The following is a 26,067-nucleotide window of genomic DNA, read 5'->3' as shown; positions in this document are numbered from 1 at the left end:
CGCCGCTACCACCACCAAACAAATACTGGTTACTGGGGAAGAGCTGTTTGGAAACGTCTTTCCCCCCAAATACTTCCCAAAACCTTGCACCCCTCTTCCTGGACAAGGTTTGGTAAAAAGCCTCACCAATTTGCCTAGGTGACTACAGACCCAGACCCTTGGATCTTAAGAACAACAAACAATCCTCCCAACACTTGCACCCCCCCTTTCCTAGGAAATGTTGGATAAAAAGCCTCACTAATTTGCATAGGTGACCACAGACCCAAACCCTTGGATCTGAGAACAATGAAAAAGCATTCAGTTTTCTTACAAGAAGACTTTTAATAGAAATAGGAGTAAATAGAAGTAAAGAAATCCCCTCTGTAAAATCAGGATGGTAGATACCTTACAGGGTAATTAGATTCAAAACATAGAGAATCCCTCTAGGCAAAACCTTAAGTTACAAAAAAGATACACAGACAGAAATAGTTATTCTATTCAGCACAATTCTTTTCTCAGCCATTTAAAGAAATCATAATCTAACACATACCTAGCTAGATTACTTACTAAAAGTTCTAAGACTCCATTCCTGGTCTATCCCCGACAAAAGCAGCACACAGACAGACAGAGACCCTTTGTTTCTCTCCCTCCTCCCAGCTTTTGAAAGTATCTTGTCTCCTCATTGGTCATTTTGGTCAGATGCCAGTGAGGTTACCTTTAGCTTCTTAACCCTTTACAGGTGAGAGGAGTTTTCCTCTGGCCAGGAGGGATTTTAAAGGGGTTTACCCTTCCCTTTATATTTATGACAGGGACATGTGTGCCTGGTGGGGAAATGACAAAATTGTGGCCTCACATCATCTCAGTCACTTTCGTTTTGGGGGATTCCACTCCCCTCCCTCATCTGCACTGAGGTGGAAAGGAGAGCTGGCTGAAAATTGAAATTTCTGTCCTATGGGAAATTCTGATAGTTACATATTTGTTTTCATCCCAAATCAGGATGAAAAGTCAAAATATTTAATTTTTTGGCAGATGAAGAGTTCCAAAAAAGAGTTCAACACTCCATTGGGTGCTGACTTTTTCTAGGTCATGACTCATTTTGAGCTCCTGTGTAATTATAGGTTTTTTAACTTGTAAAGTATTATTTTTGTTTTAGATGTTAGCGTGTGAATGGAAAGTTAAAGGACTTTGAGACTCCAGCAGGGATTCAAGACTCTGAGCCACTTAGTAGAAATAGGTTTCAGAGTAGCAGCCGTGTTAGTCTGTACAAATGAGGAAAGATTATAAAACATGGAGTGTTTCTTATCTGGGGTGTGATTTCATGATAGGGGCCATACATGGTGAGCCAGGTGCTCTGGTGCACCCACCTAGATGCAGCAGAGAAAGGAGCTGTCAGGGGCTAATAAACACTTGCTGATCCTGAGAGCAGTGCTGCACCAACACAGTGGAATTTAAAAGGATCTGGAGCCTTTATTTTTACATGCCAGCTCCTGTTGGTGATGCTAATCCCCACTCTGAGTGTTTCCATCCATTTTTTTTTACACAGACTATTGGGGAACACAGGCTTTTCTCCATTACAGCCATAGCTTTCACAATGTTGAGTTTACAAAGGACATTTATATAAACATTTAACGTATGCACCACTCCAGATGCATTTCAGACCTGGGCCCCTTGTAGAGTGTGAATGGGTCTGATTCTAGTTCACCCAAAATTAGTCCTGAGTATAGAGCTCAGAGCTGCCTGCTCCACCAATCTCAGATGTCTCATAACAAAAAGCTTATTTTCTGGCTGTATGCAGTGATCTGTTTGAGTAAACAGGCTTGAGAGTTTACAAAAGAATCCAAATGAAAAATAGCCAGAAATTGACAGCTTGAGCACTAGTAAGCATTAACACCCTCTTTGCTAATTGCTGCCATCACAAATTAATGGAAGCTTTTAAAATCTCTTGACAGTGGTTTTGTAACATTCCGTGGTTAAGGGAACTCTAGGCAGTACATAACAGATGTCATCATTAATATGCAACTGCATATGTTTCAAGTCTGCAAGATGTCCCCCTCCCATATTTCTTTTCTTTTCTGTTTGAAATTCTTTGAAATTATTGGTCTGCTCTGTGTCTGGTAAAGGCAACAGTTTTACCCCTTTCCCTCCTGCTAATGCATATATATTATATAATGCATTTAAGTTTGGCCAGTATCGTCGGGATATAATGTAGATAAGATTCCAGGACTGACACTCCATGTACGTGTCACTCTGAAGTTCCATGTACGTGTCACTCAAATGTTTATTGAGACACTATGAAACAAAGGAAACAGTTACAAGAACAGTTGAGAGCTCTCTTTGTCTGGACTAGTGCAAGGTTCAATAAACACTGGCATTCGAGGTCTGTTACCATCCAATTTTTAAGTTCTCAGCCATTTTCTGCTTGTTTATGCTTTATGAATTACACCGGTATGACAGAACTGACTATCACCGATTAACTTGGATATTTATCTATGCTCACAGTGCCACACATCAGATTTCCAGTCAAACATTTTCAAATGCTATTTTCAGCAGGAATGAAATCCACTTTCACTGACTTTTTGTTTTTCCTGAACAATTTAGAAAATAAAATAAATCTTTAAGAGTTCATATATTCTGCAGCTCCTGCTATGTTTCAGCATCTAACTTTCCTAAGGCTTAAAACTTCTCCTGAACTTCTGAGTTCTTTTTCTTCAGAGAATTCATTTTTTAATCTCTGAAATCTTTGTAGTTTTTTTTTTAAATAAAAGCAGCTGATTCTATTATTATGTGAATCCATGGCAGGCAACATGGCAAACCAAAATCATACATCCTTCTCCTTCCCTCTGCAGCCCTAATGCAAGAGGTGGTGATGACAGAGTCTCCCACTGGAAAAATAAATGTCAGCATAATATTGTAAGTCATCAAGAAATTACAGTTATATCTCTTGCCCAGTCTCCATCCTCCCTCTCTCTGTCCCCCTTGTCCTCCCTCCCGTCCCCATGTCTTTTTGTATGTGTCAGAATGTCACCTTCTGGCCTCTTCAGTTTTCCACGGCCTCCTTTCTTCCTTTAATCCTTATCATCTCTCTTTCCCTGCACCAGCCAAGACTGTAGTCAGGCCTAACACACTCTTTTTTTTAGTGCTAAACAGATCTTCTTTCACACACTCAGAGCAGAGCTTGGACTTTTCCCCCCATATAGTGCCTCTCAGAAGTTCTCAACTGGAAATTGATGTTACTTCTCTTGGCAGAGAACAGCTGATGTGCACATGCCTTAGGGATTCAGAGCTCATGCCTGAGTCACTGGGTGGAAGTGCGACCTAGCACCAGAACTGGAGAGATGCTGTGTGAATGAATTGCATGGCAAAGCTCAGGCTGGAGTTCCATACTCACACAGCTACTGCAGTTCTCTCAGGTCACCTGAACTATTTTATCCAATTTTATATTTTATCCCATTTATCCTAGTCTATATTTTTTGTCTGGAGTTGGAGACAACTACCAAGAACAGAGCTACTCCTGGCTTTTGTTCTGTGGAAAGTATAGCAGTGACAGCAGGATAGTGAATTTTCTAGCATTAAGGTGATTTTTTAGTTTCTTGAAAACAGGGTCCATTGCAGCTGCTCCCACTTTTTGGAGTGTGTCTGCTAGTGGAAAATCCATCCAAAAGTCACTGTGGATGCTTAAATATTTCTAATGCTGCTGGAATCTCTCCTTCACTAAAAAGCCCATAGTTAGCCACCACCAAATCAGTTGATGCTGATCATTGGGCTCCCTCAGCACAGATTAACTCAGATATTTATAAATGCTTAGAGTATTTTATCTATGCTTCCCTCCAGTGACATTTATAGGACAGTGGCTATGGAACATCTAAGGGTGTAATTTTATTTCATTGAAAAATGTTTAACCAATTCTACTGCTCGTGTATTAATGGCTACCTTTCAAGAATGAGCTAAAAATAAAGAATCTTGCAAGCAGAGGGCACTTATCCTGTTGAGCATCTAGACAATAGAGGACTCCATGTTTCCTAGTGAATAGAAAAGGAAATTACAGTCAGGGGCAGAGGAGATCAGAATCAGGCACAGAGCCAGAAGATTGCATGTGGGGGTGGAGCAGCAAGCCAGATACACCAGCCTGGGAGATGGCTGCAGAGAGAAGTCTAGGAAGCAAGGTAACCTGAGAGTTTGTGAAAATCTTGAGGCCCAGCCAGGAAACAGACTGCTTTGAGAGGGCCAACAGTAGCAGCAGAATATTGGGAAGTGGCCTTCAAACAGGAGGCATGAGGCTTCTGCAGGCCTCAGCAATGGGAGGATGGTGCAGACCAACACCGGTGCACATGGGACTTGGTTCTGGGTGCAGAAACCTACAGAACAGCACTAAATTGCTCCTTTCAGAGAAAGGACAGCCTGAACACCAAGCCCAAGTAGCCTCATCAAGCTCAGTTGCCCCAGAAAGCCCCTCTTTTTAGATGGGCATCTAGGGGCTGAGACATTCTCACAGTGACATCCTGTTGCGGGATCAGTACAATATACTAGCTCCTCCTCATCCACAGTATCAAATGCCTCCCTTTTATAGTAACAGGATTAAATTTATAACACCTTTTTTGTATCAAACTGCAACTTTCAAAAGCACAGAGGGGAAAAGGGGTCTGTGATGAGGTATACTAACCCCACACTGGGCCCGAAGGAGTTAAAGGGCAATACTGAACCTAGGAAGCCCTACCCCTCCGGGCTTACTGAGCATGCTCCAGCTGGAGGAGCAGGTTAAAAGGAGCTCAGAAGCCCAGCTAAAGGCTGGTCCTCAGGCTGCAGGAGAGAGGAATCCTTCTCTAGAAAGAAGGGTGAGCCTGAGTGTGAACCACAGAGTGGGTAAGGTCCACAGAGCGTGCCTTCTCCAACCACAATCCTCTTTGAGAATGTGCAGGTGTGGGAGACCCTTGCTCCTTTGGGCTCTCTTTTTGTTGAGCCTGGACTATTGGGGTCATGCCCTGAACTGAAGCTAGATGCTATTCAGAGCTTCCAGGATAACTGGAATAGCATGAGAGATAAACAGAAGTATGTTATGAAGATGGGTTCCCTTTGAATATGAAGTAACCAGATGTATAGGCTGTGTATTGAGTTGTTTCAAATGAAAACTTAAAAGCCTCTAATCTCTTTTTTTCTATGGTGAATTAAAGGATAGTGATGGCAAAAAATTTTTTATTCTTACAAAGTAAGAGTACAGTAACTATACATACTAATTGGGAAGTGCTGGCCAATGTACCCATACAAAACACATCCATATAATACTGTTTAAAATGACTTCTTTCAAACCAGTGGTATGTTGGTGCAGTCTACAGTATACTTTATTTTGGGTTCTGCTGTTGAAATATTGGCTCTTCCTCAAAGGAGCACGTCGCTGGTAGTATTTAAGTATCCTGGAGCTAAATGGTTCAGAAAAAAAAACTGGACTTGCATTTTCAAAACTCCTTGTTTCTGTAGCTGAATATCATGCTGGGCTGAAATGAAATCATAACTTATGCTCAACTCTACAAATGATACATCAAAGTGGTTCTTCTAGCTACTGTATAAATATCCCAGGTTCCTTAAGGGATGAGGAGATAGCAAAGATGAAAGTCCAGCATATGGGCTACAGGAGGCATACTACATTCTTGATTGCTATTAGCCTTCCATTTTCTCATCTTTCCCCATTCCCTTCTAGACACAGGGATGCCACTAGGTAGCCCTCTAGACAATAGCAACAACCACTGATTGGAGCATGAGCTCCACATGCATGGCTTTCCAATAACAGCTTTGTTTGTTCTAGCCTTGAAGCAAAGAATGCCTGCTTAGTAATGCAAAGTGATCCTTCTCTCTGCCCCCAGAACAGACCCCAGAGAGTAACAACTGAGGTCTCATTCACATCTTGGTCTTAAAATGTTATTCTGTGTATTTGTTTTATTTCCTTAAAAGATGAACTCATTGATTTGATAGGTGAACCAGAACAGAACAATTAAAAGATATGAATGTTCATCTACCTTGGATCACTCCAGGTAAATTTGTGCTCCTAATCACTGTGTTTATTTTAAAAATAAAGCATTGGATTCCTCAGATGTTTACCTATTAGTTTTTTAAGTAGTTTTATATGCATTTCTTTCTTATCTTTTAAAGACAATGAGGAGAGCAATAGTACCACGCAAAACTAGTCGTAGCATAGGCAGTACCTCTAAATTTGCCCACAAAGCATCTTAAGCCTGACCTGCAATACCCAGCTATGACCATTTTCAGTTTCACCTGTGAACTGATTGCCAATCATACAGAGGCTTTTTACTGGTGACAAACTACCAGTAGGAACTCAGATGATTCATTTGATGGTATCTCACTTGTGATCCAAATGAAGACTTAATCCAGCATGAAAAGCCACCCTCCCACCCCAAGCAAGCTAATGAATGATTCAGTGTTTTTCCATGGCTCCAGATCATCACTCTATTTCTGCAGCATGGGATGCAGTTTCTAAATGTTCCATTTCAAATGGGTTCAGAAAAACTGTTGCTCATTAATTTGCTTTGTTTGGTCTGTTCCCATAACAACAATGTTTTCAAAATCCAGCCATTTTCAGTTTCCTATTGTTCTGCTATTGTAGTCATCAAAAATGTGCTAGAGAAGCTAAGAGGTCTAAAGCGGATTCATGTTCTCTTAGCACAACCTTAATCTCCATTGAAAAATATATATGGGCTCTTTAAGCACTAACCACCTATGAATAAATCATTTCCCTTAACAAAATGTAAAGAAAAATTACTTTTGATATACAGTGTCAGCTGTTCCAATATAACCCTGATTTAATCTTTTATATAGATACCGCTATGGTAATAGTCCACACACAGTACTGTATTAGATATGCAGACAGAGAAAATAATTTAGGCAGTGCTATTTCCATTTTCTCCATTCAACCACATAGAACACATACAAGAAGAAACTTTTCTGTTACTACATATCAAATATGTGGGATGCAAAGAAAAACGGGTACTGAAGACAAAGCATATTTCAAATATATTTAATTGACAATATTACAAAGGTCAGTTCATTTCCAATTGATGAGAACAGTTAAGCAATGGCTGAGGCCTGTTTGGGTTTGCCTACACTGCTATTAAACCCTCGCAGCTGGCCCGTGTCAGCTGACTTGGGCTTGTGGGGCTTGGGCTACAGGACTATAAAACTGTGGTGTAGATGTTTGGCTCGGGCTGGAGCCCGGTCTCTGGGATGCTTTTCTCCCAACCATTTCACCCATCAATACTGTACAACCATGCATTACCAAAGATCGCAGGGTTCCAATGTAATCCACTCTGTTCAGCTCCTCCCACAGCACTTTCTTTTTTTAATTCCTTCTGGGAGAACTTGGGAATCCAATGCCTGCTGTCCACACTATTGCATGTGCATCTCTGGTTTTCCTTGCTGTATACTTTGAAAAAGGCAAGAGAGATGGGCTTCTTTAATCTTTGTGCAGTAGCCACAAAGAAAATGAAGAGAAATGCTTAATTCTTTCAAATATATTGTTTGTCCAATTAACCTTAAAAATTGAATTATTTTCTTCCTATAAAAAAAAAAATCTGTATTTGTGCATTGTTGTAATACACTGGCTATTTCCTGCAGTTCTCCAATGAGTAAACTGCTACAAATGCTGTTGTCAAGCCATTCACATTTTCTCAGTATGCAGCAGGTTTTACGTACACAGAATGTTTAATTAATTTACTAATTAATGTTTTTTATTATTATTATGCTACTGCCATTTGGCAGCTGTTTTGACAAAACTGCCTTCCTCATTACAGACTTTCTACTTGTGAAAGGAAGTCAACCATAGCAAATGGACTTATTGAATTATCCAGCTCACCAATTATATAGTATAGAATTATTCATCCTGATATAATTTGATCAGAAAAAATCATTTATCTTTAGTAACTGTGTTAAATTAGATATTATTCTGCTGCATAGGTGCAATTTTGCAAGTGTCTGTAGTTAGAAAACTTTTTTTAATTTACTTGAACACTGAGTTATCGCCTATTTTGTGATTTCACTTTGTTATCAAAAAGGTTAGTTTCTGACTAATCACTCCACTGAGCCCAATTCATTCAAAGCTTGAAAAGCAACACTTAAGACGTTTCAGAGCAAAATGCCAGACTGGTACGTTTTATTGGTAATACAGTTTTGAAAAGAGCTAAATCCAAATATATTTCAATCTGTTTATAAATTAATTAATTCAAAATCAATCTTACTATGTCTTAATAGAATGAATATAATGTAGTTGTGTGCTTTGCAAGTGTTTTGGCATTGTTGCAGCAGTGCTTTAATTAACATTGAGATGGCACTTTAGAATTAAAAGTCCTATTTTATTCATATGGACAATTACACAATTTATCTTAATTCTCAGTGTATTTATATCTCATTATTTACCATGTATAACCTCTCGTTTACAACAACAATAAAAAAGACAATGTTTGATGTGTTTTAAGACAAATGTTACAAGGTCCCAGAAAACCAAGTGAACCTAAAACTGTGTGTGAGCTAAAATGAATATTCTAATGGCACAAAAATGAATACTTTAAACATCACAATGATTCTGAAAACATTATTAATATATATCTTACAATTCAGGTCGTATTTCAATCTACAGCATGCTGAAAATAATGTGGACTAAACAAGTTTGAGCTATTGGGGAAAATTACCCTATTTCAGGTCGACCTACTTTAGAAGGATATGCAGGGTTCAGGTAAGCAGGCAATAACATCTCTGGTACATGAACCTCAGTCCTGTTCAACATTCCACCTGGGCAAGACAACTATTACCTAGGAAGAATACACTTGTGTCACAGCTAAGGGGGTCTCACAGAATTTTCCAAACACTTAATTAAGCTTCACAACATACCAGGAAGGTAAGGAAGTACCATCACCCCCATTCTACAACTGGATAAGTGAAAGCAGAGGTTAAGTGGCAAATCCTGACTAAGCACACCCTTCACTTTTTTAAGCACTAGTCCACGTCTTTATTGGATCCTGTTCTTGAAAGTTCTTAGTTTTGCAGACCTTGACTATCTTTTCAGCCAGTGCAGTGTAGGGAGACCTGTGGATACTCTAGCTTCTTTTACATGCTCCTGTCCCCATCCCACTTCCAACAAAAACACAATAAAATCCATTGCAGCAATCGTTTCCCAGACTGAAAAGGAAAGAGTATCCCCAGAAAAGAGTAAACCTATCAGCCAATGCCAAAACATTCAAAAAATTGGTGCATATTACTAGGCTCCTAAGTCTTCCATTAATCATTGAAATAAGTGGCCTAAATTCCAAAACTTCTAAGATCTCAGTAGCTACTATTGATATCAGTATTGCTGGGCACTCAGCACTTTTGAAAATCAGGCCACTTATTTAGGCACTTAACTCTGGGATGAGGAATCTATGGTTAGGCCCCACCTTTTAAACTCTTGGCCTTAGTTTGTAGAGCATCACCATGAGCCAAATCCTCAGGTCCTTACATAGTTTTTTTATCCTGAGTTAGCCTTAGTAGAGGGCGTCAGGATTTGCCCCAGTCAGTACTATTTCTGCAAAGATTATCTTTTTCTCCTGTTTGTTTGAATTTCTACAGAATCTTCCCCTTTCTTCCACAGTAAGCTCAAGATCTGCTTTGACTTTTTAATCTCTCTTACACTGCCCCCCCAACTGGACAAAACACAACCATTCCTTCCCTGGCCATACCCTTGCCAGAGCCAGGGAGGTCATCCAGAGTACAGCTGGCATTCCAGGACTTTACTGTCTGCCAGGATTTGGGTAGTAGTGAAATGGGTTTGTTGCCTACTAGCTGCCAGATGTCTAAGGTGCAGTCTTGGGGCCAAAATTATTTATCAACCACTGTAATGTTGTTGATGTTCTGAGTTGTTAATCCTAGACATTAAGAAATCATGAAACCAGCACCGCCCCCCCCATGACTAGATTGCCTAGAAATTATGAAAATTTTTTAAAATGATAAATCTGGGTTCTTGTTCATGTCTTCTGGCTTTTTAGCTTTTAGGGGGCCAGTGCTTTATATTGTTAACCATTTATTAGCAACTATTACTTAAAGAAAGGGGAAAAAAAGAGAGTTGCTATTTCTCATGCGGTAAAATGATTCCAATAGCTGGAGCTTTAAGAAAAACACTAGAAATCATGAGATGTGATTAAAAATGTGAGTGTTAGCAGTGCTGTGATGAGCTCAGCAATGTCTCCATAAAGGTTGGATGCGGGAAGAGTGTGTGGATATGGGGCATGGGGATGCTCTACTGAATTATGTTTATTCTGTGTTTAGCAAAGAGGCAAACACTGAGCTTTGTGAGAACATCTTTACTGCATCATCACTTAAGACTGCGTGTCACTTGAAAAAGATTAACTGCCAAAAGTTTCCCCCTCTTGTCCTTACCCTGCTTGAGAATCATACTTATAATCACTGGTCTTGAACTTCCTCCCTCTCTCTCTCAGGCTTTTATCTCATTGTAGCTCTGTTTGACTTCAGTAGTTAGTCCAGATTAGTACGGATGGATATGCAAGGAGAATCAGGCCCACTGTTTTTAAATTATACAACCATGTATGATTGTTTGAAGAGTCTTTGTTCACTTCTCAGAGCCTGGCTGTTTACGACATCCGATATGGTATATGTATTTAAGTGGAGATTTTGTCTTTAACCTGCTAGAGCCACAGTTCTAGGTCAGTTTGACAATACACACCACATAGTACCCAGCCCCACAACAAGTTTATGTGGTAAATGAAACAACATCTCAACTCATTTCTATTTACCAGGTTAAAAGAAGTGTGTGCTTGCTGTTTTCGTGTTTGTTTATGAACGGACTCTCATCTGTTCGCAGCTAGAAATACATTTCTTTTAAAATTAGTTCAGAGAAGAATCTGAGGGCTGCTAGTATGAATCAGTGTACATTTTTTTCTAAAATACTGCAGAATTGAAAAGTTTTTCTCAGAAATAATTCAGCATCTTTAGCTGGACATGGATTGTGCAGACCTACTTAAAATAGTGAAGCTTTAAAGATGTACTTCCTCCCCCGCTCTGATGCTTCAAGTTGGGTTTCAGTCAAAAACCATTTGAAAGGCATTTGAGAATCTAAAGTAGCTTAAAAATGACCATTCTTGCTCTAACCTACCAGTTACAGAAGGGGATTAAATGTCTTTCATAGTCTAAAATTGTGCATTTTAATAAATCACTTACAATTTCAAATCCCAAATGAAAGAGATCAAACTGTACAACCTGTAAATTTGCTCAACATTATGGCTATTAGTTTAGGATCAGATTCTGAATATCCCTTATTCGGGTGTAAAGTAAGGGGGGTGGGGTTTTGAGAAACTTCCCCTTCTCCTCCCCAAACCCTAGCATAGCATATACAATGTCTTGGCAAAATTGCAGTCCCTGTACCTAGGGAACTTCAGGAATTGTTCCCTAATTACTCACCTCAGGGGTGCCTGATGTCCCCAAATAGATTCTGTGTCACTGAGAATGCTTCACTGTGCAATGCTTCACTGTGCAATGAAGTGTGAATGGATCTACACATGTGCTTAACATTACTCACATGAATAGTACGATGCATATTAATAGGACTCATGGGCTTAAAGCTAAGCATTGAGGAAGCATTTGCATGATTGGGGTATAATTTTATATAGTGTCTTTTTTTATACAAATTGTATCCCAAATACTTTCTAGAATTGATGATGTACTTACTATAGAAGATCTGAAGATAAGAAAGAGGAATTAAAAGGCACCAAAAAGGGTCAAAATAAAAGCTTGCCAATGAGGTTTGACAACAGACTTACCCCTGGATAAGGTAAGTCTGGATGTCTCTGTTGTTCCACATAAATGCACCTTATATCTTTCTTTAAAAGGTGGAAATGGTGCTATGGTTTTCTGTAATTTTCTATATTGCAAGTAAAATGGCAATCTCTCTGCCGGCCTAGAAGCTGTCTCCCTTCCAGTGCTACTCTTAGTTAGTCTAACAGCCTGCCATTAGATCTGTGTGAAAAGTCTTTCATCTGTAAGATAACTTACACAACCTATAACTTTTGGGAGGAAATATTCACTTTTCTCCAGGCCAGGTTTCTGTCTGCTGTGAAGCATAGACAGAAGAAAATTTTCACCAGAGTAAATGGAAGCCTTTAGACTGACAGCAAAATTTCCTAAATGTAGGGCTAATCCAAAGCAGCCCAGTATACACTTACATCCTTCTTCTCTGAGGTGTTACACAACTCAATTGTGACAGTAAAAGTGATAGCCAGGAAAACATACATAGCCACACACACATATATAGCTGTATTACAGTACTGTATATGTATTGGGGTGTACAATATATGTGTATATTAGCACTGAGTAACACATTTTTTCACCAATTAATTTTTCATGTTTTTAGCAACATTTTGAGGGCTCAAACACTTTCTCTCAAACTAGTTTGCGGTCTGGTTTGAAATCTTACACGGAAGGATGAGGGCAGCCATCTATGCAGTTTTGAATTGCAGTGGGAACACAGTAGCACAGAAAAAATCACAAACATTTCTTGTGCAGAGACAGATACATAGACTAGATGAACAGGGGATGGAACCAGTCCGGGATATTTACATTCTGGTTCCATCTCTGTAAAAGACAAATCTCTAGTAGACCCTGGACCATCAAGATCTTTTATCCTGTGAGCCAGCCAGGGCCTAAGGCTCAGCGAAGGTCTTCTGATGCCAGCAACAACCACCATATTTCCCAGTGAGTAGGCACAGGTGGTGCTTCAATTATTTGATCTTTTGAGGTTTTAGAGATACTCTTATTCACCCTGGAGTAATGGTATATATGGTTCCACAGCAGGGGATGTGCAGCAAGAAACCAATTTCAAGCAACTGATATTACAGGTGGTTCATGTGTCCACAGGGATAGAGGCAATTGACTTGAGCATGTTGTCAGCTCAGCGCTTAATTTGTGCCAGGGCTGAGCCCTGGCACCTCTAGGTTTGGCAGTTCATAGCCCCAGCACCTCTGGACTTGCTGCATCATTTATGAATGTAAAAAAATTACTTGAGCTCCAGCACTTCTCATTACAAATGAAGCACTGTATAGGCTGGACTGTCAGTAGTGAGCCTTTTCTCAGAATGTGCTGTTGCTGTTGCTACTTCTCTCGCCCCTTTTGCCACAGAGAGAGCAGAGTGTAAGAGGTATGTCAACTTAAATCAGGTTTTGGGGCAGAAGGATAAGGGAAGCAATTCTGAGGCTGACAGCACAATGTCTCTAGTTGTAGTCATTCTGGTGTGGCAGCAGCTGTGGGTATGTCTACGCTATGAAATTAGGTCGATTTTATAGACGTCAATTTTTAGAAATCGATTTTATACAGTTGATTGTGTATGTCCCCACTAAGCGCATTAAGCCGGCGGAGGGCGTCCTCACTACCGTGGCTAGCATCGACTTACAGAGCGGTGCACTGTGGGTAGCTATCCCACAGTTCCTGCAGTCTCCGCTGCCCATTGGAATTTTGGGTTAAGCTCCCAATGCCTGATGGGGCAAAAACATTGCTGCGGGTGGTTTCGGGTACATGTCGTCAGTTGCCCCTCCCTCCATGAAAGCAACGGCAGACAATCGTTTAGCGCTTTTTTTCTGGGTTACCCGTGCAGACGCCATACCATGGCAAGCATGGAGTCTGCTCAACTCACTGTCACTGCTGCTGTTGTGAGCATTGTAAACACCTTGCACATTATCCTGGAGTATGTGCAGAACCAGGCTAAGAGACGCCAGCACGAGGAGGATTTTGATGAAGACGTGGACACAGACATTCCTGAAAGCACGGACTGTGGCAATTGGGACATCATGGCAGCAGTGGGGCTGATTGATACAGTGGAATGCCAATTCTGGGCCAGGCAAACCAGCACAGACTGGTGGAACTGCATAGTGTTGCAGGTATGGGATGATTCACAGTGGCTGCGAAACTTTCGCATGCGTAAGGCCACTTTCTTGGAACTCTGTGAGTTGCTTTCCCCCACCCTGAAGCTCAGGAATACCAAGATGAGAGCTGTCCTGACAATTGAGAAGTGAGTGGTGATAGCCCTGTGGAAGCTTGCAATGCCTGACTGCTACCGGTTAGTTGGGAATCAATTTGGAGTGGGAAAGTCTACTGTGGGAGCTGCTGTGATCCAAGTAGCCAATGCAATCATTGACATTCTGTTATCAAGGGAAATGTGCAGGTCATACTGGATGGCTTTGCTGCAATGGGGTTCCCTAACTGTGGTGGGGCGATAGACAGAAAGCATATCCCTATCTTGGCACCAGACCACCTTGCCAACCAGTATGTGAACTGCAAGGGGTACTTCTCAATGGTGCTGCAAGCACTGATGGATCACAAGGGACGTTTCACCGACATCAACATGGGATGGCCGGGAAAGGTGCATGACGCTCGCATCTTTAGGAACTCCGAGCTGTTTGAGCAGCTGCAAGAAGGGACTTACTTTCCAGACCAGAAAATTACTATTGGGGATGTTGAAATGCTAATAGGCTTTCCGTCTATCGCCCCACCACAGTTAGGGAACCCTATTGCAGCAAAGCCATCCAGTATGCTAATAGTTATCCTTGGGGACCCAGCCTACCCCTTGCTCCCATGGCTCATGAAGCCATACACAGGTAGCCTGGACAGTAGTAAGGAACAGTTCAACTATAAGCTGAGCAAGTGTAGAATGGTGGTAGAATGTGCCTTTGGATGTTTAACAGCGCGCTGATGCTGTTTGCTGACTAGATCAGACCTCAGTGCAACCAACATTCCCATTATTATTGCTGCTTGCTGTGTGCTCCATAATATCTGTGAGAGTAAGGGGGAGACGTTTATTGCGGGGTGTGATATTGAGGCAAATCACCTGGCATCTGATATTGAGCAGCCAGACACCAGGGCGATTAGAAGAGCACAGCAAGGCACGCTGCTCATCAGAGAGGCTTTGAAAACCAGTTTCATGACTGGCCAGGCTTCGGTGTGACAGTTGTGTGTGTTTCTCCTTGATGCAAACCCACCCCCTTTGTTGATATTAATTCCCTGTAAGCCAACCACTCTCCCCCCTTCGAAATAAAGTAACTAGTGTTTTGAAACCATGCATTCTTTCTTTATTAATTAAAAAAAATAAGATAACGGACAAGGTAGCCCGGGTGGGGTGAGGGAGGAAGGAAGGACAAGGCCACACTATGTTTATCGTGTTTATAGTAGCCACACTAATAATCAAACTGTTTGAATGACAGCCTTCTGTTGCTTGGGCCATCCTCTGGAGCTGAGTGGCTGGGTGCCTGGAGCCTCCCCGCCCTGCGTTCTTGGGCATCTGGGTGAAGTGGATATGGAACTTGGGGAGGAGGGCATGCGATTATACAGTGGGTGCAGCGGGGGGTCTGTGCTCTTGTTGGTTTTCCTGCAGCTCCAACAGACGCTTCATCATCTCCGTTTGCTCCCCCAACAGATGCTTCATCATGTCCGTTTGCTCCCCCATTAGCCTCAGCATCACGTCCTCCCTCCGCTCTTCACGCTCACTTAATTCTTTCCTGGCCTCTGCCACTGAATGCCTCCATGCATTAAGCTGTGCCCTATCAGTGTGGAAAATATGTAATCACGAGTGCATTTTTTTCACCTTCTAATCTGCGATAACCTCAGGGACAGAGATGATGGGGGGAGCATAGAAACATTTGCACCTGCGGGGAGATAAAAAGGGAGAGTAAAATTTAAGATGATACGTTTCTGAGAATAAAAGGGAAACTCTTTCATAGTTAATCAAGCAATTCACAGCACATGTGCTTTAGGTACAAGGTTGCATTTTGTCTTTTATATTGAGCGCCTGCCGGTATGGTGACACATCACACCCAGCTGGACAACAGAATTTGGTTTCCAGTCAGCCATGGTAAGCCTTTTGGTATGTGGGGTTGGAGTCTTATGCCTTCATAACATGTGGGAATGTTTTCAAACTGCAGTGCCCTCCTTTCCCAGAGCAAGCAATGGGTTGGGTTTCACATTTCAAAGGAGGGGATGCAGTTTTCAGGTGGATGTGCAGCACACACCTACCCCCACCCCACCGCGTGGCTATTCTCCGGGATGATTCCTTCACCCCTCCTCCCTGCCGCGTGGCTATTCTCTGGGATGATTGCCACGCTGACGAAACAGGAAATGAAATGCAAAAGTTCCTGGGGCTTTTCCTGTGTACGTGACTAGTGCATCTGAGTTCAAAGTGCTGTCCAGAGCAGTCACAATGGAGCACTCTGAGATAGCTCCTGAAGGCCAATACCGTCAATTTGCATCCATACTACCCCAAATTCGACGCAGCAAGGTCGATTTTAGCGCTACTCCCCTCATCGGGGAGGAGTACAGAAGTCAATTTTAAGAGCCCTTTAGGTCAAGGGAATGGGGTTGGTTGTGTGGACGCAGTCATTTTTAAATCAACCTAATGCAGCTAAATTCGACCTAACCCGGTAGTGTGGACCAGGCCTAAGTCACCTTGTTTTTCACCAGGGTCCCACAGCATAGCCCAAGCATTACTGATTCGTATTATTTGTACACTATCACTACCAGGGAAAGAAACATTTTATGAACCATGTAAATCTTAGCATTGACATAACTGAACTACATGCTGAACTACAGTAAACCAGCCCTAACATAGCGAAATGACATAGAAATCAATTGAAGGGGAATCTCAAAAAATTCCAAATTGGAATGCTTATCTCAACTTTATGAACCTATCAAAGATGCCCTCTGGTGGCAGTGTCTTCAGCACGCAGCCTCTGGTCTGCTACTTCCGTCTCCCATCTTCCTTGAATAGGGATGGAGAGCCAAGCAGGGTCATTGCTTAGCACTGGATTGTCTGTGTCAGGCTGATAAGTGGCCCTGCTCCTGCTGTTGCAGCAGAGAAGCAGAGCTGCTCACCATTGCTGCCTGCAACAGATTCTTCCTGACTGGTTCTGAGTGAGGAAACAAAGTACCTCTCCTACCTATGAAAAAATGATTTATAATTTTCATTCTGATTATTCTATCTTACCATTAACACTGTAGATAGACATGCCTAGCATTGACCTGGATTTTCTCCAAGCTGGAAAAAACACTACAATATTTTCAGTTAAAATGCCAAACAACTAATGCAATTTGATGTAACTATTGAACATAAAAGGAAGAGGCTGGGAAAACTGGCAGTGTCACTTGTGAAAATCAGTTTCTTAATATTTCCATGCATTTTCCCCACAATTTCCTTTTGTGCACATTTAGCTTAGTTCATTCTGTGAGAACTGCCTCGTAGTGCTTTGAGCCAATAATGGCCCTGAAAAATGAACTGTGGAGCATCAAGAAACAGGTACACTTTAGGTTTGTGACCCTGACAAGACTCCAAAAGGAAGAGGCTTGCAGAAGGGGAGACTTAATAGTGAGCATCTGTGGTACTAACAGGAGGACAGCTGGCTATTGTGACTTCCCATATATAATGACGGATTCAATTTTCAATTTCAATTTTCAGGGTCTTTTAAACAATAATATTTGAGTCATTGGGGATGGACTGATGAAGATGCCTTCCCAGAATGAAGCAATTGTTTAAAAAAAGTAAATAGCCTGGTGTGATGGGGTGTGCTTCCCCACACTGGCCCTTCAACAGCTGAAGTAGGGCCAATCAGCTAATTAGGCTGCAAACAAGGGAGTTTTAGGCTTGAGGCAGCTAATTAGAGAGAAGCTCACTTGTGAGGGACAGACAGGACTTCTACAAAAGACAGGAAATTGGAAGGGGGATTGCAAAGCAGGAATTTGTAGTCATTGTCTGAGAAAAGGGAGAAGTGTTTGGGGACTGCAGAGATGTAGTTGCTGCCTAGGAGGAGGGAGTCGTGAAACTGGTAGACCCAGAGAAGGAAGGGAGAGCTAGGTTAGGAAAGGGCTCAGAGAAATGCAGCAAAGTACAGGGTAGAACAGACCATTACTACTGACTAGAGGGTCCCTGAGCCAGAACCTGGAGTAGAGGGTGGGCCTGGGTTCTCCACCCAGCCACAGGGGAAGTGGTGTTGGTGGGGAATTGCATAGGAAGACTGTCTGAGACTGCTTGGGAAAAGATACTTTCACTTCTCGCCCCCCAGCCCAGGAGGGAAACCACAATAGTGACCTGGCTGGAGGAATGTGTTATGAAAAGGACCCTGTAGCTCATAGAAGCAAGAGAGGAAAAACTGATGGGGTGTAACTGCTGGAAGGGACATTGGCCTAACTGAGCTAATCCCCAGAATTGACAGGAAGCAGTGCCATCCAGCGGTGAGTACAGGACCCTGTCGCAGCTGGGTGTAGGAATAACATACAGAAAATATTATAGTGCTCTTTTATTAAATGATATCAAGCAACCTTCATCTGCACAGTTTTGGATGCCACACATTTAAGAAAGACAGAGATTTAGAGATTGGAAAAAATCCAGAGTAGGGCATTGAGGCTGAAAAGAGATTTACATGAGAAATTGCAAGCACCAGAATGATTTATCCTGGAAATAAATTAGAGAATATTTGAATTAGGACTCCACTTTCTAAATAAAAGGGAATAGAGAGGAGACCTTGGCATAAGGATTCTTACCCAAGGCAGATGAGGAGGGACTCTGACACTGAGATCCTGATGGGGGTGGACAACAAGTTAGGAGGAGAGGTGAACCACATTCCCTGATGGAGTAAGAACTGTGGGATGAAGAGCAAGATCTCATTCTGCAAGCAAGATGAGAGGTATATGGGGAGAAGGGAGGGGGAACCCTGTTCCCCCACATAGGGGGAAATGAATGTGTATGGTGGGAAAGGGAAAGCCCCTTTCTCTCAAAGATGAGGAGCAGTGGGGATGGGATAGAGAAATAAGGAACCCCTGGCAAAGGGCCTCTCACACTAACAAAAGGAGAAGACTGTGGGAGAGTGCAGGGGGATAGCCGTGCTTGTGATGCTTCTAGCCCCAATCTGAAACAATCAGTAATGATGTCTCTTGTGATTTTTTTTTTCTTCTACACTAGAACCAAAGCCAGCAAGACTAGCTCAGTTACAGGGCCTCCAGTCTGAATTGCCTCAAACTCTAGATAGGGCAGAGAGGGCTCAGAGGATGTGTCTTGTCCAAAATATTTGCAGGTACATTTAAGGGAAAAAAATAAAACAAAGCACTCTACAGAGTGGGTAGCTGGCCTGAGAAATTCACCGCTGCAGGCGGACAGTGTCAAATATTGTAAATGGAGTTTAGAAACAGCTTTTTATGCATGCTAACCTAAAGCAAGTCTTTTTGACTCCTGAAGCTGGAGGAATTTCTCCTATGTACAATATTGCATAATATGCCTCACAAGGATGGAGCAGAGGAAATGCCTCCTCTAAGCCAGATAATACTGGCTGATGCTGGAGGCAGGTTCCTGGACTCGATGGACCAGTTGTCTAATCCAGTATGGCAATCCTGAGTTCAGAAAAGCTTTTACCAGGAGGGACGTCTGTAATTTTATTTCCTACACTGCTTCAGGAGATTAAAAGCTTGGAGGTAAAATTAGAAGTTAAGACTGATGCTATTGCTCTTTGCATAAGTATGTTGGAAGAAAAGACTGAAGCTCTTGAAGGCAAGATGAAAACAGCAACTTCAAATGTTCAGGATATTCAGAAAGACACAGATTTAAGGCTCTTTTAAGAGTTTCGACAAAAGATATTGCGTTTATTACAGGAAAAATATTGAAGCACTTGAAGTGCATTTTGAGAGCATTGGGTTTTGTGGAAAGGCCTGAAAGAGAATATCCCTTTGAAAATTATTCTTCTCTTTGGAAAACCATGTTGGAGAATACTTGGTTTCCAAACAAAAATCTTTCTAATTCCTGTCAAATTAGGGATTTTACAAATGTTTTAGGTACAGGTTTGGCTATACTAACGCTACCTTCGTGGATTAATGTTCTCTCTTAAGGCCTGACCCAAAGCCCATTGAAATCATCATGATGAATTCTATGGGCTTTGGGACTATCCCCAAGGTGCTGCATGGGAAGAAAGACCCTGATTTAAAAAGGAAAAAATCTCAAAGGTCTCATTTAATCGTTCTGTGGTTTGTCTTTCTAGATGCTCGCCAGGCCTGAAAATGCAAACTAGTGTTTCTCTCTCTCTCTCACCTGCACAGTTTGAGGCAGGTGAAGGATGGAAGGTAATGCATATCATAATCCTTTCTGCAAAGAGGTCCAGTCAAATGTTATACAGGCCCCTATTTAGTTGAACCTAACTTAATGAGTTTTGTTAACTTCATTTCTTCTCACTGGTAAATTTGCTGATTAATGTTTTGGTACCTCTGCTTTCCAAACTTATATAATTCATCACTCCTCCCCCTTCCCATCTTTGTGTATGATCTGCCTACCTGCAGGAAAAAAGAAATAATTCTGTTCTGGAGGAAGTGGATCTCAGGGATGTTTTCTAAGTGAATTAAAAAAAAATTGTAGAAAAATAAAAACTTTTCTCAGAGGAAGCAGTTTTCACTTGAGGACAATTTTCTTTCATTGTTGCCCTGGGAGACAGTCTCTACGTGTTCTTAATGATCTGTTTGGATTTTTATGCATGAGTTCTATTGACCAAAGATTTTGTTCAGAAAAATCTCTGGAATTCAGCACATTAAAACGCTCAAAATGGTCACCTTTAATGGTAACCTGTGTCAGCTGCCACTTGTTGGCAGTGTCAGATTTGCTGGTTAGCTACTGTTGGAAAGAAGAGACTACAGGAGAAGTTGCTATGCTGGTCAAACTTTTCAACTGAATCTACCTCAACTGAACCTCAGCAATAATGTCAATCATATGAGGTATTGTCTTGTTATAAATAGTAATGTGACCAACTTTTAAGACTTATTTGAAAAAGCCCATGACAATTTCTATAGGCATTTTTGGACTATACAATAAAATGTAATAGTATGTATTTATATTTTGATATAACTTTATAGGATGGTTTAAAGCAGTGGTGTAGTCACTGGGGGGCTGCGAGCAGGTTTCAGGGGGTCTGCCAAGCAGGGCTGGTATTAGACCTGCTGGATCCCAGGGCAGAAAACCGAAGCCCCAACCCGGGGGCTCTAAGTCCTGCCATCCGGGGCTGAAGCCAAAGCCTGAGCAACTTAGCTTTGCAGGGCGCCCTGTGGCATGGGGCACCAGGCAATTGCCATGCTTGCTGTCCCCTAATGCTGTCCCTGGCTTTTATATGCAGAAAAAACAGTTGTGGCATGGTGGGCAGTAGAGTTTTCAGAGCATGTTGGGGGTGGGGTTCAGAAAGAAAGGTTGAGAACCCCTGGTTTAAAGATTCTATGAGAAGGGATTCATACTCAATTACATTTTGTAGGTTTTTAGAGTAATTTCTATATAACCCTATTGGTTTTATCCTTAATAAATTCTATGTGCTTAAAGTTAGGCACACGCTCAAGTACCTTGCTGAATCAGAGCTGTAGAGATGATTGTATGTCTGGGGGAAAAAGCCAGTAGAAAAGGGGGGGAAAAACCTCCCCTTTTCAATCTTAATCTTAACTTCCTCACTGTTGCTTTAAGAAATTAACTTTAATGGGTCTCAAAACCCCTGACTTCTTCAGTAGGAATATAGTCCAATTATCTTAATTAAAAGAGAACAAACAACTGTTACACAACAAAATTCTGCATGAAGTAGTATTTATGACATCCTGAAACATTAGTGAGCAAAATCCAAATGTTTGTATGTAGATTTTTACGTCTCCACATCCATAAGTGAAAAGTGAATACAGCTATTAAAAATTGCCCAGAATACTGAGCCTAGTTCTGTGGATTTGGAAAGAAAATATACAGCTTGCCCCTCTGAACTGCACTTTCATAGCATGCAGTGTGCAGAGGGAGATGAGAGGAAAGGATGCTGAACCAGATTAGGAGAGGCGAAAGCCAAGATATTCCCACTGTAAGGCATAGGCTTGTGTTTGAGTGATGTTGCCTGTTAGTGGATGGCCCAAAGCGAAGAGAAGAGTCTTTCTTGAGCTTGAGTGCTAGCAGCCTGTGCTTTTGCAGCTGAAGACTTCAGGGTTCAAGTCCCAGCTCCCAAAGTTTATGTTTTATACAAAAAGAAAAGGAGGACTTGTGGCACCTTAGAGACTAACCAATTTATTTGAGCATAAGCTTTCGCGAGCTACAGCTCACTTCATCGGATGCTTACGAAAGCTTATGCTCAAATAAATTGGTTAGTCTCTAAGGTGCCACAAGTACTCCTTTTCTTTTTGTGAATACAGACTAACATGGCTGTTACTCTGAAACCTGTTTTATACAGTAATTGTATCTACTGCATTCTTTATACTGCCAGGACAATGTAGTACTTTATAGAGTTGCTTTTTTCAATAAATACAGGTTGTATTGAATCCAGAGAATCTAGCATATCATAACTCAGTAATACCATGGGACTTATGTGGTTAGAACTTGCAGGAAACAAATATTTCCGCAAGCAGCCTGGTAACAGAAATGCTCATTTGCTAATTAACTCTTGCTCAGACATGTATCTTGTGACAGTAAATGTTTCACTGTGCATAATTCCAGTGCAGTATAGTGTATACTAGTAAATAGATGGTAATGTCATGTAAGATTTGCTTATTTGTTTGTAAATGTATTTACAATAGCAGAGTAAGTAATAAGAAACATGCTGAAACCAAGCATTACAGTATGTCACCTTGTATTGTAGACATCACCTTTAGATGATTGATAAACTACAAGAAAACTTCAGATGGCCTAAAACAATTGAATTTCTGCTCCAGACACATGTAGTGTTAATGTTGAGAGTTATCATTCACCTTGATTATGGTGACATTACATGGATCACTTGTTCTAAATCTTCAGGGCGGAAAACAAATTAAAAGAATGTGACCAGAGGGAAAAGATTGTTATCAAAAACACACAATGTTCAGCTTTCTTAACAATGTCCTATTAAACAGACAGTATTTTACTCTTTATTTGTATTAAAGACATTCATTCTCCTGGATTTTGTATTTTGGACAAGGTGTCTGTTTGAACTTTGGAGCTGTAAAATAAATGTCTGGTAGCCTTGAGCAAGCCATAAATGCTGGTGTGGAAGGAGTAAATACGATTCATGTCTTCCCCTAGGAAGCAGTAACAATTACTAACTGGAGGTAATACTTTTATTTATGGCAGCCCAAATTTGCTAACATGAGTAGTCATTTTGGGTGCCCAACTTGACACGTGGTAAAGGAACCTAATTTTAAGAGGGTGGATGCTCGGTTATTTCTGAAAATCAGGCTCCATCAAAATGTCTCAAGGCGGGCACTCAACATCACTAATAACTTTTAGAATAAGTGTTTGATACAGCTTACTGTGTAAATACCACTTCCATCAATCCTGAACCTCTGATAACTTGATGCATTCAGCACAATGCCTCTTGCAGCTCCTCTGGTGCTGTGACTGCACTATTTCTCCCTACAGTGGGGCAGAGCCTCACTGGCACAATCTGATCCTTAGTCCACCATTTCCATCTAGAAGTGTATTCCTTTTGGCATCTCTGCAATAATTACCATGACATTGAGAGAGAGGATCAGCCCCTTTGAATTAGCAATTGAGAACTTTAGTAATGCTAATTTTGAATTTAATGACTTTACAAAATTTTGTTTGATTTATTCTATAGCTAGAAATACATGCATGTTAAATACCTTGCATCTTACCACCTTTACCCATGTTCTGTGGCACAATCTTGGACACCTTCCTCAGATAGGTGGTTAGGAGGAAACTTTCCCTGAGAACAGGTAATCTTATAACTGTGTTTCTTACATTTCCTCTGAAAAGTATAGGACAAGCCATTGTTGGTGAAAAGATACTGGAGTATATAGACCACTGGTCAGATCTAGTATGAGTCCTGTGTCATAACATTTTTAATGAGTTTTGCCTGTGTAAAAAGTTTATGGTCAGACCACAAATCTGGAAGTCTTTATGCAAAAGAGGAGTTTGTTTAAACAAACAGGATGCAGTAAAAGATCAGCATTAAATACACAATTGGATTTCAAAACTGATCACAGCAGAGTAGTCTCCAGTAGCAAAAATAAAGCTGACGAAGTTAGAGAACAGAGAGGTGGAAGCAAGAACTGCATGAAGGCTATCAACACCTGCTGTGCATCAGATCTCAAAGACTAGGCACTATAATGCTGTCTGTTGCAGATTATTATGGAAATCTATTTTAATGTGCTTATTGATTTGCAAATGGCTCGTTTAATTTTAATCTCTACTACATTAAGTACATTCAGAATAATATTTCAGAGTCTACTAATTGCTAGGGGCTTGATTCTGTACGGTGCTTATGAGGTGCTGAGTGCCCTCAACTCTCATTGAATTCCATGGTAACCGAGGGCACTTGGCACTGCTCCAGTAGGTGCTCAGCATCTCAAAGGATCACATCCTAAAACTGTGACAAACTGGTGAAAATGTTTATGGATTTTGTTTTTATATATAAATACATGTGTAGCTTCCTAGGACCAAATCCTCCTTGCCTTTTCCCTGCAAGTAGACTGCTCAAAATAGTCGGTCAGCATATAAGGCAAGCAGGATTGTGTGTGAGAATGTGCTGCACAGTATTACAGAAACACTGATTAAAACAATACATATTTTTTCGTGAAAGATGTTTTTGTTCAAGTTTTCAAAACAGACCAGTTTTTCTTAAAGTTCTTAAAGTTATAAGTTTTGAAAAAATCTCACCATACACCCAAGTTGGACAATCAAATGTGTCAGTGGAGAAAGGGGATGGCAGAAAGGAAGCCCCCAAACCAAACATAGTAAACTGAATAGGAACCTTTTGGTAGAAAACAGAATATTGAAAAAATCAAAACTTTCCCAAAAATGTTCCTGAAAAATAGTCCAATTTAATCTCTTGCGTTCTGCCATGGTGCATTTTCCAATCCTGGAGAGCTCCAGGCACACAGTGTTTACAGTGGGGGACTGATGCCAACTTGTGCAAAAGGGGAGACTGCTGTGTAGTTGTGACTAAACCTCTTGTACTACGTTTAGGCCCACCACACTTATTTTCCTACTTTCTGTTCTCCTCTACCATTGGCTGAGTATAGCATAGATGGGTAGCCAATATACATATATTGGGAGGGGGGGTCAGGGAGAGAAGTAATTGGGGATGGTGTCTGATGCTATTAGCTACTTGCATTCCCAATCATAGTCAGCCATAGGAAAATGGAGGCACTTTAGAAATCCCCATCATATCTTAGTGCTACATATTCTCTTTATGTCCTTTGCACAGATCTAGTAGGTCTCCTTTGTTGGCATCAAGACTAACTTTATACATGCTTATCTCATGTCCTTTTCGTAAGTAAAAGTGGAAGGATGGCCCAGTGGATTGTAAACCCTTTGGAGCAGGGACTGTAGTCTTGTTCTGTTTGTACCGTGCCTAGACCAGTGAGCTCCTGGTGCATGGCTGGGGCTCCTAGTTGCTATATGATAGAAGTAAATAATAAGGGATGGGGAAGAAAAAAACCAAACACTACACTAGTGGATAGCTGGCTTTGGTAATTCATAGTGTTGCCTAGCTATCATGGATCCCATGGCATGATGCTACAGCAATGTACTGCCTGTAGACGTATATACAGCATATCTCCTGTCTACAGCTTTACTAATTACTTTTACAGCAATCTCTTCCTGAATATTCAGATACCATGGGCCAGATTTTCTAGTGCTCAGCACCCTCAATTGGGATCAGATTTTCAAAACTACTGAGCACCCAGTAGTTCCCATTGTGGCTCAAATATGGGGGCTGAGATCTTTTGAAGATAGGGTTCAGTTTGCAGTATTCCCAAACATAGCAGTGAATCACTCCCTCCTCCCCACCCTTTTTTTTTTTTTTTTTTTTTGCACACAGACCAATTTCTGGGCTGATTACCATGATAACTATGCATAGGTAGCCCACCCCATTTTGTGCATATTTCCTCCCTTTATAATGTTGTACATGAAATGAGACAATCAGGCCCTCTGAGGGGTATATTTATTTTGCCATTCTCCTCTATATTAACACTTTAGTTATTGTAAAATGCTCTTCAAGTTCATATCCCATCATTGTGGTTCATTGTAGCCCATAGGATTTTTCCCCCTACCATATAAATGCTGAATCAAAATAATTCAAGTGT

Source organism: Natator depressus, chromosome 2 (assembly GCF_965152275.1).
Source record: "Natator depressus isolate rNatDep1 chromosome 2, rNatDep2.hap1, whole genome shotgun sequence".
Classification (NCBI taxonomy): domain Eukaryota; kingdom Metazoa; phylum Chordata; order Testudines; family Cheloniidae; genus Natator; species Natator depressus.
The sequence above is the reverse complement of the archived record's forward strand: the minus strand, read 5'-3'. Positions refer to the sequence as shown.